Consider the following 16164-nt stretch of genomic DNA (forward strand, 5'->3'; position numbering starts at 1 on the left):
AGGCAGGGCACCTTGAGGAGGGACCTGTCAATGACCAATGGCATGTGTGGCAGGAGGCAGGGCAATTGGTGGCAAGAGATCACGTGCTGAAACCTCCAGGAACATAGCCAAACAGAGTTGGCAACCTTGGGGTGTGGGGGGAAGATCGAGGAGCTGCAGCTGTCCAACCAGGCCAGAGGGCTCAAGGGAAGGCAAAGAGAATGCTCGGCTCTTAAAGACGGACTGAAAAGGCACTAAATACTGGGACAGTGCATTCAGTCAAACGGGGGGCACGGAAGTCTTTGGGAAGCGGGTCCGTACCACAACTCCTGCAGCCGGAAATAGCTTTGTGTGTCTTTCCTGCTGAAGCGGGAAGAAATGGAAAGCCATGCAGTATACGGCCTTGTTGCGGGCAGGACAAGTCACTGGTTGAGTAGGTGGCGCATGGACAGATGGATGCAACCCATGGTGGAATCCAGGAGCAGCACCCAGTGTATGTAGACCCCCTTGAGTATGAATATTGTGGGCCAGTCATTGAATACTGGATGCTGCATTTACTATTAATGAAAGACTTTCATTCTAGAAAGAACACGATTCTATTGACTATTGATGGCTGAATGCTGTGTCTGGATGTTTTTCATACCAGGTTGAAACAGCCCAAAGCAGCAAGCAATGAGCTATTTTTGCTTGTTTTTGTAAATGGATACAGTAAGTTTGTAAAAAAATATATAAAATGATACATGTATAAATAACTCTACGATTGACTCCCCAGGACATGACCCTGTCTGTCATTGAATGGTTTCGACCTGGCAGCATCTAAGTAGGTGCATTCTAGAACAGACCATCACTATTGATGGGAGCTGGTGTTAAGATACACAGACCAGCACATGTATATAGAAAACCTACTTTGTAAATTCTCAAACCAATCACATCACCTACAACATATCTTTCTTCTGTATGTTCAAGTAAATGATTTGCCACCGTGTTTCTTCTGATTACCATGCTAGCCAGAATTGCTTCCTCTTCAGGACGGGAATGCTATCAAGAGGCAGGGTTACCTTATCATCTAAGCTTCAGTGAAAAGGCTCTAATGAATATGCAGAACTATACTGCCAAGAACAACCTTTTCACCTTGTGTTACAGATGATGGGATAATCTAATAGCGTTCCCTTGCTTTCTCTCACGGGAGAGGGAGTTTAACCAAATCCTGACACTGCGACTGGCAATCAGTTGTAAGTGGAAGCACACAAAACATGATGGGGAATGGAGCAGAGCTTGTAGGCAATTTCTCCCCGACAAAGTGGACTCGCGTTCAAGCAATTGCAGAACAAGATTTGCACAGATAGAAAAGAGAATAGGTGATGCACACACAAAATCTATTTCTCCATATTTCTAGAGTTTATAATTTACTATTTTCTATGGATGATTGGCTCATATAGGATGTACTATCGTCATCGGTGAATCTAGGTAGACTTACACCGACGGAGGGACTAAAGGTCGAGCCCAATCCTGCCCTCACCTGTCTTCCATATACACACTGAGTTTCCAGCAGCAGAAACTCAATAGTAATCAGAAGGAACACTGGCAAATTTTCTCTTCCATATCCCAGGAAAACTAGCTTCTCAATTACTGCCCTAGAGCAAACTCAGCAAGACTGGGGGATAGATCCTGGGACACTCTGGTCTGTGTGGCCCAACACCACTGTGTGTGATTTACTCATTCTTGGGATGTTGGCGTCGCTGACAAGGCTGGCATTTATTGCCCGTCCCTAATTGCCCTTGAAAAAATGATGGTGAGCTGCCTTCCTGAACCGCTGCAGTCCGTGTGGTGGAGGTACTCCCACAGTGCTGTTAGTGAGGGAGTTCCAGGATTTTGACCGAGCAACGAGTGGAAAATAGAGTACGAGAGGAAGCTTGCCGGGAACATAAAAACTGATTGCAAAAGCTTCTATAGATATGTGAAGAGAAAAAGATTAGTGAGGACAAACGTAGGTCCCTTGCAGTCAGACTCAGGTGAATTTATAATGGGGAACAAAGAAATGACAGACTAATTGAACAAATACTTTGGTTCTGTCTTCACGAAGGAAGACACAAATAACCTTCCTGATGTAGCCAAGGGTCTAGTGAGAAGGAGGAACTGAAGGATATCCTTATTAGGCGGGAAATTGTGTTAGGGAAATTGATGGGATTGAAGGCCGATAAATCCCCGGGGCCTGATAGCCTGCGTCCTAGAGTACTTAAGGAAGTGGCCCTAGAAATAGTGGATGCATTGGTGATCATTTTCCAACAGTCTAGCGACTCTGGATCGGTTCCTATGGACTGGACAGTAGCTAATGTAACACCACTTTTTAAAAAAGGAGGGAGAGAAAACGGGTAATTATAGGCTGGTTAGCCTGACATCAGTAGTGGGGAAAATGTTGGAATCAATCATTAAGGATGAAATAGCAGCACATTTGGAAAGCAGTGACAGGATTGGACCAAGTCAGCATGGATTTATGAAAGGGAAATCATGCTTGACGCATCTTCTGGAATTTTTTGAGGATGTAACTAGCTGAATGGACAAGGGAGAACCAGTGGATGTGGTGTATTTGGACTTTCAAAAGACTTTTGACAAGGTCCCACACAAGAGATTGGTGTGCAAAATTAAAGCACATGGTATTGGGAGTAATGTACTGAGATGGATAGAGAACTGGTTGGCAGACAGGAAGCAGCGAGTCGGGATAAACGGGTCCTTTTCAGAATGGCAGGCAGTGACTAGTGGAGTGCCATAGGGCTCAGTGCTGGGACCCCAGCTCTTTACAATATACATTAATGATTTAGATGAAGAAATTGAGTGTAATATCTCTAAGTTTGCAGATGACACTAACCTGGGTGGCGGTGTGAGCTGTGAGGAGTATGCTAAGAGGCTGCAGGATGACTTGGACAGGTTAGGTGAGTGGGCAAATGCATGGCAGATGCAGTATAATGTGGATAAATGTGAGGTTATCCACTTTGGGGGCAAAAACACAAAGGCAGAATATTATCTGAATAGTGGCAGATTAGGAAAAGGGGAGGTGCAACAAGACCTGGGTGTCATGATTCATCAGTCATTGAAAGTTGGCATGCAGGTACAGCAGGCGGTGAAGAAGGCAAATGGTATGTTGGCCTTCATAGCTAGGGGATTTGAGTATAGGAGCAGGGAGATCTTACTGCAGTTGTACAGGGCCTTGGTGAGACCACACCTGGAATATTGTGTTCAGTTTTGATCTCCTAATCTGAGGAAGGACATTATTGCTATTGAGGGAGTGCAGCGAAGGTTCACAAGACTGATTCCAGGGATGGCTGGACCGACATATGAGGAGAGACTGGGTCGACTGGGCCTGTATTCACTGGAGTTTAGAAGGATGAGAGGGGCTCTCATAGAAACATATAAGATTCTGATGGGACTGGACAGGTTAGATGCGGGAAGAATGCTCCTGATGTTGGGGAAGTCCAGAACCAGGGGACACAGTCTTATGATAAGGGGTTGGTCATTTAGGACTGAGATGAGGAGAAACTTCTTCACACAGAGAGTTGTTAACCTGTGGAATTCCCTGCCACAGAGAGTTGTTGATGCCAGTTCATTGGATATATTCAAGAGGGAGTTAGATATGGCCCTTACGGCTAAAGAGATCAAGGGGTATGGAGAGAAAGCAGGAAAGGGGTACTGAGGGAATGATCAGCCATGATCTTATTGAATGGTGGTGCAGGCTCGAAGGGCCGAATGGCCTACTCCTGCACCTATTTTCTATGTTTCTATGTATTTATCTACCATGAGATCTGGGGAACTTAGATGATTTCTGTGTTTGTGGATATCTTTTTTATGGTTTGTTTTCCTGTTTTATTCTTGTATTATTCACAGTAATCTGCTTAAAGTACAGCCAGTCAGATTTCCACACAATTATGGCCTATGGAGAAGGGGCGGGTTAATGGCAAGGGTAGAAAATGATCCCTGCCAGAGGCCGTCAGTCTGATCTTGTGGAACTCGATTCTGGGAAAAGTCACGAGCTGTCAGAGGAGTAGAGTCAACTTGGCACGACAGTCGGAAACTATGTTATAAATTGTTTATGAAACCATACTTTAAAAAAAAATAACATTTTATCCCAGTGCTCCAATTCGCATTCAGCATCTTACCGTGTGGCTGTTCAATTTTATACTACTCTAAAATCCTGCTGGTTTCTGAAGATTGGATATGTTCATTCAGGTTTCTGATGAGATTTGAAAAATATGTCGAGTTCAACATAGGTTTTAAAATAAAAATCACGCCAATTAAAACAAAGCCAGGGATTTAACTTAATGCAAAGGCTTCACAGAAAGACAGTGCGGTGTTTTGGATAGATTCCTAGCTGCTGGTCAGTAACAGTGCGAGAAATGCAATGTACAATACCATTCAGATGAAGTAATCCGAGTTGGGGTCCTGGTACTGTAGCATGATAGTGTCGTGGGGTAAAGTACTTCATTGGCTGGAAAGCATTTTGCTCCTGAGGTTGTGAAAGGAGCTATATCAATGCAAGTCTTGCGGGGCTGACTCTTCTTTCTTTCCTGCCCACTTTTTTTTTGTCCTTCCCCTGTTTCGAAGCATTATTTCTGGCTGGGGTACGGTTCCACTGGTGCCCACCGTGCTTTGCCCAAGTAGCCATTCTTAATGTGTGAGCCTAGACAGCAGGGGTCAGCAGGCTGTTCATGCATGGCAGGCGTCACAATCAAGCATGTTCGCCTCCTCTTTGCAGCAAGCGGGCTGCTGGGTAGCAAGAGGGAGCAGGAAACCTGGCCATATTTTTCTTCTCTACTCCAGGGGCACTGAGGCGAATTGCAATTCTCCGACTGCAACCCTGGCTGAAATCAAATAACTCCGCACAAGCCAGGAATGGAACCTGACACGTAGTACAGTACCAGGTGGTGCATTTACCCACTTGGCCACTGGGGGAGCTCAGGCGACTACTGTTAAAGGGGCATTCTTACTTGAGTAAACTGATTTGTAAAATAGTGAGCAACACTGAACACATGATCGTGACATATAAAGCTGATGCAAAATATAATTATGTTACTGGACCAGTAATTCAGAACCATTGCAGCTTGAGAATTTGAAGTCAGTTTAAAACAATATGGAAATAAAAACCTGGTATCAGTAAAAGTGACCAGGAAGCTTTGGATTATCGTAAAAACCCAACTGAGTCACTAATGTCCTTTAGGGAAGGAAACCTGCCGTCCTTACCCAGTCTGGCCTACCAGTCACACACTCATGTAGTGGACTCTGAAGCCGCCTAGCAAGCCAGTCAGTTGTTAGGAATGGGCAATAAATGCTGCCTTTCCAGCGATGCCTACATCCTGAAAATTAATATACATAGGATCTACAGCACAGAAACAGGCCATTCAGCCCAACCAGTCCATGTTGGTGTTTAAAGTTCTACTTGAGCATCCTCCCATCTTTCCTCATCTAAATCTATCTGCATAACCCTCTATTCCCTTCTCCCTCATAGGCTTATCAAGCTGCCTCTTAAATGCATCAATACTATTCGCCTCAACCACTCCCTGTGGTAGCGAGTTCCACATTCTCACCACTCTCTGGGTAAAGAAGTTTCTTCTGAAACCCCCATTTGATTTCTTGGTGACTATCTTATATTGATGGCCTCTAGTTTTGCTCTTTCCCACAAGTGGAAACACTTCTCTGCATCAACTCTATCAAAACTCTATCATAATTTTAAAGACCTCTTTAAGGTAACCCCTAAACCTTCTCTTTTTAAGAGAAAAGAGACCCAAGCTTGTTCATCCTTTCCTGATTGGTATACCCTTGCATTCCGGTATCATCCTTGTAAATCTTCTCAGTACTCCAAGTGTGGTCTAACCAAGGTTCGATACAGGTTTAGCATAACTTCCCTACTTTTCAATTCTATCCCTCTAGAAATAAACCCTAGTGCTTGGTTTGCTTTTTTTATGACCTTGCTAACCCGTGTCGCTACTTTTAGGGATTTGTGTATTTGTACTCCGAGATCCCTTTGTTCCTCAACCCCACCCAGACTCGCACCCTCCAAGTAATAAGTGACCTTCCTATTCTTCCTACCAAAAAGTAATCTCAGATTTGTGTGTGTTGAAATTCATTTGCCAATTATATTTCCATTCTGCGAGTTTATTAATATCTTCCTGTAATTTGTTGCAGTCCTCCTCAGTATTGACCATCTCCCCCCCCCCCCCTCCAATTTGGTGTCATCCGCAAATTTAGTAATTGTGTTGTTGATTCCAAAGTTTAAATCATGAATATAAATTGTGAACAGGTGGTCCCAGCAATGATCCTTGAGGAACATCACTTCCCACCTTCTGCCATTCTGAATAGCTATTAATGATCAGATAAAGCTAACTTAAGGGTATCACAGCCCTCATCAACAGCAGCTTCATGTGTAGTGCCACCTCTGTACAAGTAGCAGGTACAAGTGGTTTCGAAGAAACCAATAAAAATCAAAACGTTTTAGCAGGAGCTCCTGACAAGTGACCAGCCAGAAATGGACCAAATAGCCCCCACCCCAATTATACATCAAGGTAAAAATGTATGAAATATTTCTGTACTGCATTAATTTGTTTGCATATTTAGTCAACAGCAGTTATAACCAATGCATCACAAGAGTTCAATATAGAATTGCCAACTTCCTGCTCAGTCTAAACCTAGACGAGGGGGAGGGGTTTTGCAGGGAACAAGGTTAAGACACAAACTGGCTTGTGCATGCATGGAGTGTTTTTAAAAAGTAGCAACTGAAAAATTGGGCATCTGCTGTAAGGTTTTCAGTTATTAAAATTATTGGACAGCCAGAAACTGGACAGGTGACCAGTCTAGGTCACCACTTATGACCAGTTCTGTACTTTCCAGCTGGTGGTAGAGCCCTCCAAAGTGGCTCAAATGTGATTTGCAACAACAGTGTCTTTAACGTAAAATGCCCCAAGGCGCTTCACAAGACGGTTAGCGGACAGCATTCGGCACCGAGTCATCCAAGGAGATATTAGGGCAGGTGATCAAAAGCTTGGCCAAAGATGTGGATATTAAGCAGCACCTTAAAGGAAGAGAGAGATGTAGAGAGGCAGAGGGGTTTAGGGAGGGAATTCTAGAGTTTAGGGCCGAGACAGCCAAAAGCACGGCCACCAATGGTGGGGTGAAGGAAGTTGGGGATGCACTTCCATGTTTATGCTGACCATGGAGATCAGCACAGGAACAAAATGAGGGGCATCTTAATCTTTATGTGCCAACATCAGAATTTATTAATAAGCTTTCACGACAAATTTGAGAGATTTTTGCTTCGAGGAATCCTGCAATCTACTGTGAGGAAGGATGAGCGAAGACACCGAGCCTAAAAAGGAGGATAAAAATCTTATCCCGTCCTCCCTCTAACTTACTTGACCAAATCAGGGATTGCAACATTTCAGAGAGAAACAAATAAGAAGGTTCACCGCAGCCATTCGGCGGCCGTTTCCAGGTGGGCCTCTGGGAACATTATTTCAATGTTCTGAAAAATTGACCAGGGTCAGCAGCATGTCCCTGTGGCAGGCGGACCTCACATCGCAATACGCTTACGGCAGTGCTGTGGCCAATTAGAAAATCTAGGACAGAAACTGCCGAGAGTAGGACTCTCCTGCCTCAGCTAGTTTTCATGGGTCCAGTTGTCATGGGATAATTTGGACATCTTTATTGTGATTGGAATTCAGACAAGATTACAATTAATTGCTTTGATAATGCGGAATTATATCTTCTCCACTCCTTCCAGTAAATGTGTCATGTGTGCAATTAAAAATTGGCTATTGCTAGCAATTTACTGCTCCTATTCAGGAAGAACACATCTGACCTGAGGATTTAATTACTCTGAGGTCACTGCACATGAAGACACTATTCTCCGCGGCCTGAAATTGATCTGCTTTAACAGAGGCTGTGTGCAGATTCTCAGCATCTAAAGTGCTGTTGTTTAATCAGCGGTGAAGCACAAAGCCATTTCAGTAGTTTCAATTAAAGAATAAATTATCCCTGCAATAAAGCCCTGTAATGATTATATCTGAGGGTAGTGCCAGGAAAAGAACCACACTCAGCGTTAAGATTTTGTATTCATACAGCGCACTTATGGGGGCTCAAAATTCCACATTGCCTTTTTCTGGCGCTATTTAAGATTAACGGCTGATTTTTTAAGCCAAAGTAGTGCCAAGAAAAAAAATCCTAAGTTTCTCCATTTTTCTGTTTGAATTTGGTGCCGCACAAAAAGAACTTAGCTTCTGTGGGTGGAGCTAATTGATAGCGCCGCAAAACTGCCGCCCCGTTCTGCGCATGCCCAAACATTTAGGTTTCCAGGGTAACGTGTAATTGTACAGCTTTACCGTGTAGCCAACCCGTGCTGATTTTTCCCGTGCCGACCTGCTGAGATTTCCAACATCTTCTGTTTTTATTCCAGAATGCAGTATTTTGTTTTTGTATCTGTGCTGTACCTGCCCTGGGAGTGTTTTAATGCTGAAACTCCCCGTCGCAGCCCACGGCTCGCAAATGACCCGCCACGGCCGCCCCAATCCCTGGCCAAATGGCCCCCCATTGCCGCCCCTAGCCCTGGCCGAATGGCCCCCCATTGCCGCCCCTATCCCTGGCCGAATGGCCCCCCCGCCACGGCCGCCCCTATCCCTGGCCGAATGGCCACCCATTGCCGCCCCTATTCCTGGCCGAATGGCCACCCATTGCCGCCCCTATCCCTGGCCGAATGGCCACCCATTGCCGCCCCTATCCCTGGCCGAATGGCCCCCCATTGCCGCCCCTAGCCCTGGCCGAATGGCCCCCCATTGCCGCCCCTATCCCTGGCCGAATGGCCCCCCATTGCCGCCCCTATCCCTGGCCGAATGGCCCCCCATTGCCGCCCTTAACCCTGGCCGAATGGCACCCCGCCACGGCCGCCCCTATCCCTGGCCAAATGGCCCCCCATTGCCGCCCTTATCCCTGGCCGAATGGCCACCCATTGCCGCCCCTATCCCTGGCCGAATGGCCCCCCCCTTGCCACCCCTATCCCTGGCCGAATGGCCCCTCACTGCCGCCCCTCTCCCCAGCTCGGCTTCCACCTCCCCACTTCTTTGGAAGCCAAGCGCCAAGCTCCTGTGTCCGGCCGAGGGAGCGACCCTGACGGCTGGCACTCCGACCCTGTGTGCCTCGAGTCCGGTGAGCAGCGGTTCGGTGGTGAAACTTACTGCAATAAAGTTTCTCTTTTCCCTCCGCACAAACATTTTTAATTAGTTTAGATAAGTCTTGTTCCATCCCTCCAAAACCTATAACTCAGCTCCGATAAACAAGATAGCGTCTGTAACGCCGATTTCTATCCGACTCTGATTTGGTACAGTTAGGTTTTTCAAAGTGGTCCCCAGCGCTGTTTTTGTAAAAACCCTTATTGGCGAAACTCGCAAAAATGGCGTTACGGGTGGGTTTGACCCTGAGTGAAGTCATAAAAACGTTAACTAAAAAATTAGGCGTTAGCCTGTTCAGGACAGCATTATACCCTTGGTGAAACTTGCAAAATTAAGTTAGCTCCAAAATACACTGATACCTCCAAAAATTTGGCGCTAAATGTGGCGAATTTTGGGCCCCATGTCTCTCAGAAGTGTTGTAAAGCACTACTATCAGTTACTTTCAAGTGCAGTCGTTCTATGTATGAAATGCTGCAGACATTTTGGTCCCACTAACAGTAATGAGACGAGTAATTAGTTAATATATTTTTCGGTGGCGCTGAATGAGGGAGAAATGTTGGCTAGGACCCCCTGCTCTTCCAGTAGGCTATGTGATCTTTAGCATTCACCTAAACCACTGAACCAGCCAGATGGAGCCTCAGAGGAAGGATGGAAATCAGTCAAACTTATCTCTATTTTGTTACCATAATGCAGGGCAGGCAAATGACGCCCAAGATTACTTCACTATAATAAACACAGCTATGTATAAACTGCACATTTGTAATTTAATGCCAAAATCTATTAGTTTTTCTACAAATCTGTCCCTCTGTTATCAGGCATTTATTGAAACTCTGTTCTATACCCCTCCTTCTTCAACAGAACTTTCTGTTGACTCTAACACGATGCTGCCGTTTTATCACCTTCCACAGCGAAACAAAACAGAACTCAGAAGCAGGTGGAAGTAAACATTTTGGAGACAGTAATGCTTAATTACTAATTGAGAGGCATCAAAATACCATGGGGTTGTAATTGGATAGGGCTGACCTAGGCACACTAGGCGCAGTGAACAATCCTGCATCAGAGTAGGTAGGCCTGAGGCCCACTTGGTATTGGGCCTCGGGCCTCATTTAAACTAGGTCGGTGAGCTGCGGACGCCTGCTGTGCATCCCCAAGCAGCTCGCCAGAGAAGCGGATTTAAATTGTTACCGGCAGTGGCCTTTGTGTAGGGCCTCGAAGGAAGGGTTTGGGGTGGGGGAGGGGTTTGGGGTGGGGGTGGGGGAGGGGGAGGGGGCGGGGGCGGGGGCGGCAGAGAAGAGATGATCGAAAGGAAGTTGAACAGGTGCCAGCAACAATCTTCACGTCTGCTGTGGAGCTGGGAGAAGCACTCCTGATCCTCCAGGCTCCACATTTAGGTATGTAGTTTTATTAAACATACCTTTTTAGTTACGGCTTCCAACAGTCCCTTTAAGCATGGCAGGTTAGGCCGCATATAGAATTGGCTATTATGAAGGCAGATGGCCCGGCGCCAGCTGAATTCAGGGCAGTCCAGTTTCAAGAAGGGATCCTAAAAGAGGCATTAGGCCCTTTGCATATGCAAATAGGGGACCTAACGCCCGTTTCAGACGTGAGCCTTGTATATGTATAATGGAGCATTTACCAATATGGTGGGTGGTGCACTTCCGGCACAGAATATGCCTGCACATGCCACCAGCCATATTGGACACTTGGGCATCTATTTTATGCCTATAAAATGGGTGCGGCATCAACAAATTTCTATGCCGAGGTGTTCAATATTCCTTGCAAATGCACTGTTAGCTACTTATGTATCAGATCTACAAAATACAATATGGGGAAGTGTCATGTATTCAACCAGTATTGTAACCCATGTATAATCTGACCTAAGTTGTACACTGTGAGAACACTGACCACTAGGTTAGGAGTGTCTCCCACAAGTTCACCACCTTGAGTGCGCCATTAACAGGTGTTGATGGCCCCATTACTGGCCGCATTGTCCCTTGCAATGGCGTGAATCGCCGGTCAGCTTGCCATTGTCTCTGTCGAACTCCCCCTCTGGGTTCGACTACATGTTGGGGCATGTCCGACTGCCCTTGTCTGCCTGGAGAACTGTGTGCTGCTTTAACAATATTGAATCTCTGTCCCAACCATTCCTTAACACAGTACCTCTCGTCTGTTCTGCTAGTGGCCATGCTCGCGTGGTTTAAATCCCAGTTTCTTGTCGCCATGGATACGTCCTTACTATACAGTATAAATGCACACGAGGCCCATGCTTGAGAGGTCAGTCTGTGACCTGTCCTTTATTCCATAGCACTCAAGTGATTGAAGTGGGTGGAGCTTCCCCTTTTATATCTGAAGGTCTAGGTTAGGAGTGTCTCCCACAAGTTCACCACCTAGTGGTCAGTGTTCTCACGGTGTTCAACTTCGGTCAGATTATACATGACAGGAAGAAAGGTAGATACATTAATTAGACTGTATGAAATAAGAAATTAACGCTTTTACAGTTAAAGCTTGGCTTACATCTGGACTGACTTGGTTTTTTTCCCCATACTCTTTTCAACTTTGGTGCTCAGCATTGTGGTCCTTGGCTCTTGACCTAATTTTATAATTTATAAAAGTGGTAAACAAGGTGCTCTGTAATAACCAACTGATATTGTTCCTCCCTTAAGCTGTGGCCAACTTATGTACAGAACGTGTTAAAACTGTGTGGTATAGTAATGTCTAACTCTGACCTTCCCAAACTGAAGTTACAAATTTTGTGTCTGCCGTCTAATACTCTCTCAGGTTGAGCGGTGCTGGTCACTCCAGTAAGCGGTGCCCATTTTGGACATTCACGAGTACTTCAGATATCTAACTCAGTATAATCCAGGGGCAGTACCCCTTTGTGACCTGAATTAGATATCATGGCCATGGTTTTGTTGTGGGCATGCGGCGCACTCAGAGTACTCCGCCATATCTCCTTTGAAATCCATCGCAAGTTTGAAATTTCCGCACGCACATGCGCTAAATCCGGAACTTGCGGTCTGTCAACGACATACCAAAATGTTAAGGTTGAGCGCAAGGGGATACCTCAGGCATGCTTTAAATATTTTCATCCCGGAAATCATATAGTTCAACTGTATCAAATGAGTTTTTCAATGATTCTACAAACATAAGACTTTTAATGATATGAAAAACGATCAAAATATTACATTTTTAGTGAAGTTGGTGAAATGAAGCAAATTAGGAATTAAATTCCAATCCTGTAAATTGTAATTCAATCTGCACACGGGATTCCCTTCTGAAATGATTAAAATCTAATTGGAGTACCAGGCCCACGTGATCCCAGGTTTGCTTCCACACAGGCTGCGTCCCTGGGATCCGTAGACCATTACGCTGCCCTCGCAGCGTCAGACCGCAAGTTTCTGCAGGAGGGCCGCCATCAGGTAGGTGCGTATTCTTTTCGCAGGTCGGAGGCGTGCTCAGGATGTTCGCCGCTGACTGCAATTTTTAGCCCCATGTCTTTCCCACCTACCCCCATGTGCACTTCTCTGATCTTTCAATGAATGGACTGATGAACCTTTAGTTAGGCAAGGCCAGACAAAGATTGTCAAGCTGCTTTATTTTACAGTCAGTGTGAAAGTACAGAGCAACCCCTTGTGATTGGCCAGAAAAGCTGCCAATCAAGCCTGCTACCCGCCCCCTCACACTCCAGCAGCCCCCTCTCCCCACCAGGTGTGGCTACCTATTTCCTGCTTTTCTCTCAATGAATGGGGCCATCCTGCCATAATGAGACTGGGATGATCTTACTGTCTCAGTTCAAAGAGATAGGAAGATGGTTTATTTAATATTTTCTTTGCTTATACATTTTTATTCAGGTTTGATTTATTTGTATAATATTTGTATAAGTATAACTAAGTATTGATTGTAGAATTTAATGACTTCCCTTCCCCCCCTCCCCCCCACCTCGTTCCCTACGCCTGAGTTTCTAAAGTGTAGACAAGGTTTTTTCGAGCGTACAAAAATCTTCACTTACTCCATTCTAAGTTAATTTGGAGTAAGTTTTCTCTGACGAAACTTTGAAAACAGGCGTAAGTGGCCGGACACGCCCCCCTTTTGAAAAAAAATTTCTGTTCCAAAGTGAAACTGATCTAACTGACCAGAACTGGAGCAAACTAAATGGCGAGAATTCCGATTTCTAAGATACTCCGTTCTACACCAGTTGCTCCTAAAAATCAGGAGCAAATCATGGCGAAACTTGGGGCCATAGTGTATACCCTTTCCTTATTAGCCCTCCCAAAGTGCATCACCTCACACTTCTATAAATTAAATTCCATTTGCCACTGCTCTGCCCACCTGACCAGTAGATTGATATCCTCCTGCAGCCCATGACTTTCCTCTTCATTATCAACCACACAGCCAGTTTTAGTGTTGTCTGCAAACTTCTTAATCATACTCCCTATATTCAAATCTAAATCATTGATATATAACCACAAAAAGCAAGGGTCCCAATACTGAGCCCTGCGAAACCCCACTGGAAACATCCTTCCAGTCACAAAAACATCCATCAATCATTACCCATTGCTTCCTGCCTCCAAGCCAATTTTGGATCCAACTTGACACTTTGCCCTGTATCCCATGGGCTTTAACCTTCATGACCAGTCTACCCTGTTGGACCTTATCAAAAGCTTTGCTAAAGTCCATATATACTACATCGTATGCACTACCCTCATCGACCCTATTGGTTACCTCCTCAAAAAAATTCAATCAGGTTAGTCAGACATGATCTTCCCATAACAAATCCGTGCTGACTGTCCCTAATTTCCAAATGCAGATTTATCCTGTCTTTCAGGATTTTTTCCAATCATTTCCCCATCACTGAGGTTAGGCTGACAGGTCTGTAATTACTCGGCCTATCGCTTTCTCCCTTCTTAAACAAGGGCACTACATTAGCAGTTCTCCAATCCTCCGGCACCATGCCCAGATCCAAAGAGGACTGGAAAATGATGGTCAAGGCCTCTGCTATTTCCTCTTTTACTTCACTCAACAGCCTGGGATGCATTTCATCCGGGCCTGGGGACTTATCTACTTTCAAAGCTGCTAAACCCCTTAATACTTCCTCTCTCACTATATTTATTTCATCCAGAATATCACACTCCTCTTCGATAGCAGTAACTGCATTGCCCCTTTCCTTTGTGAAAACAGATGCAAAGTATTCGTTAAGATCCCTCCCAACATCTTCCGCCTCCACACAAAGATTACCCTCATGGTCTCTAATAGGCCCTACCCTTTCTTTAGTTACCCTCGTACTCTTAATATATTTATGGAACCAACCAGGGGGCAGGCTATCTTAGATCTGGTATTGTGTAATGAGACAGGATGAATAAACAATCTCCTAGTAAAGGATCCTCTAGGACAAGCGATCATAACATGAATGAATTTCAAATTCAGTTGGAGGGTGAGAAAGTTGGATCTCAAACCAGCGTCCTAAGTTTAAACAAAGGAGACTACAAAGGTATGAAGGCAGAGTTGGCTAAAATGGATTGGGAAAATAGGTTAAAGTGTGGGACGGTTGATGAGCAGTGGCAGACATTTAAGGAGATATTTCACAACTCTCAACAAAAATATATCCCAATGAGAAGGTAAAACTGTAAGAGAAGGGATAATCATCTGAGGCTAACTAAGGAAATAAGGGATGGCATTAAATTGAAAACAAGGCCATACAATGTGGCCAAGGCTAGTGGGAGGCCAGAGAATTGGGAAACTTTTAAAAGCCATCAAAGAACGACTAAAAAAATAATGAGGGGGAAGATAGATTATGAAAGTAATGAAAACAGATATTAAGAGTTTCTACAGGTACATAAAAAGGAAAAGAGTGGTTAAAGTAAATGTTGGTCTCCTAGAGGATGAAACTGGGGAATTAACAATAGGGAACAGGGAAATGGCAGAGACTTTGAACAAATATTTTGTATCGGTCTTCACAGTAGAACACACTAAAAACATCCCAATAGTGGATAATAAAGAGGTTTATAGGGAGGGAGGAACTTATACAATCACTATCACTAAAGAAGTAGTAATTGGTAAAATAATGGGACCAAAGGTGGGCATGTCCCCTGGACCTGATGGCTTACATCCTCGGGTCTTAAAAGAAGTGGCTGCAGAGATAGTGGATGCATTGGTTGTAATCTACCAAAATTCCCTGGATTCCGGGGAGGTCCCAGTGGATTGGAAAACCGCAACTGTAACGCCCCTATTTAAAAAAGGAGGCAAACAGAAAGCAGGAAACTATAGACCAATTAGCCTAACATTTGTTGTTGGGAAAATGCTTGGAATCCATTACTAAGGAAGCAGCAGGATATTTGGAAAAGCATAATTCAATCAAGCAGAATCGGCATGGTTTTATGAAAGGAAATCGTGTTTGACAAATTTTCTGGAGTTCTTTGAGGATGTAGCTGTTATGTATGCAATAAAGGTACAAACTGAGTACTGTTTAACTGAACAAGGTACACCCTTGGCTTTGCTTTATTATGACCCAAAGTGGCTGACTCACAAAATGTCTGGCCTTTTATACCAGAGCAGCACCATGTGTGTGCTGCTCAGTGGCCTCCAACAATGACACCATCTGATGGCGACAAACACATGTACATACATGACAGTAACAAGCAGGGTGGATAAGGGGGAACCAGTGGATGTGGTGTATTTGGATTTCCAGAAGGCATTCGATAAGGTGCCGCATTAAAGGTTACTGCACAGGATAAAAGTTCACAGAGTTGGAGGTAATATATTAGCACGGATAGAGGATTGGCTAACTAACAGAGAGTCGGGATAAACGGGTCATATTCCAGTTGGCAAACAGTAACTAGTAGGGTGCCGCAGGGATCGGTGCTGGGGCCTCAACTATTTACAATCTGTATTAATGACTTGGATGAAGGGACTGAGTGTAATGTAGCCAAGTTTGCTGATGATACAAAAATGGGTGGGAAAGCAAATTGTGAGGACACAAAAA

General features: G+C 44.8%; 1 protein-coding gene across 3 annotated transcripts in view; it reads right to left on the reverse strand.

Annotated features, from left to right (window-relative positions):
- The window catches only part of acot7 (acyl-CoA thioesterase 7), a 273074-nt gene that overhangs the window by 97849 nt on the left and 159061 nt on the right, over nt 1-16164 (reverse strand). The gene's annotated exons all lie outside the window — the stretch shown is intronic.

Source organism: Pristiophorus japonicus, chromosome 18, assembly GCF_044704955.1.
Source record: "Pristiophorus japonicus isolate sPriJap1 chromosome 18, sPriJap1.hap1, whole genome shotgun sequence".
NCBI classification, from domain to species: domain Eukaryota; kingdom Metazoa; phylum Chordata; class Chondrichthyes; family Pristiophoridae; genus Pristiophorus; species Pristiophorus japonicus.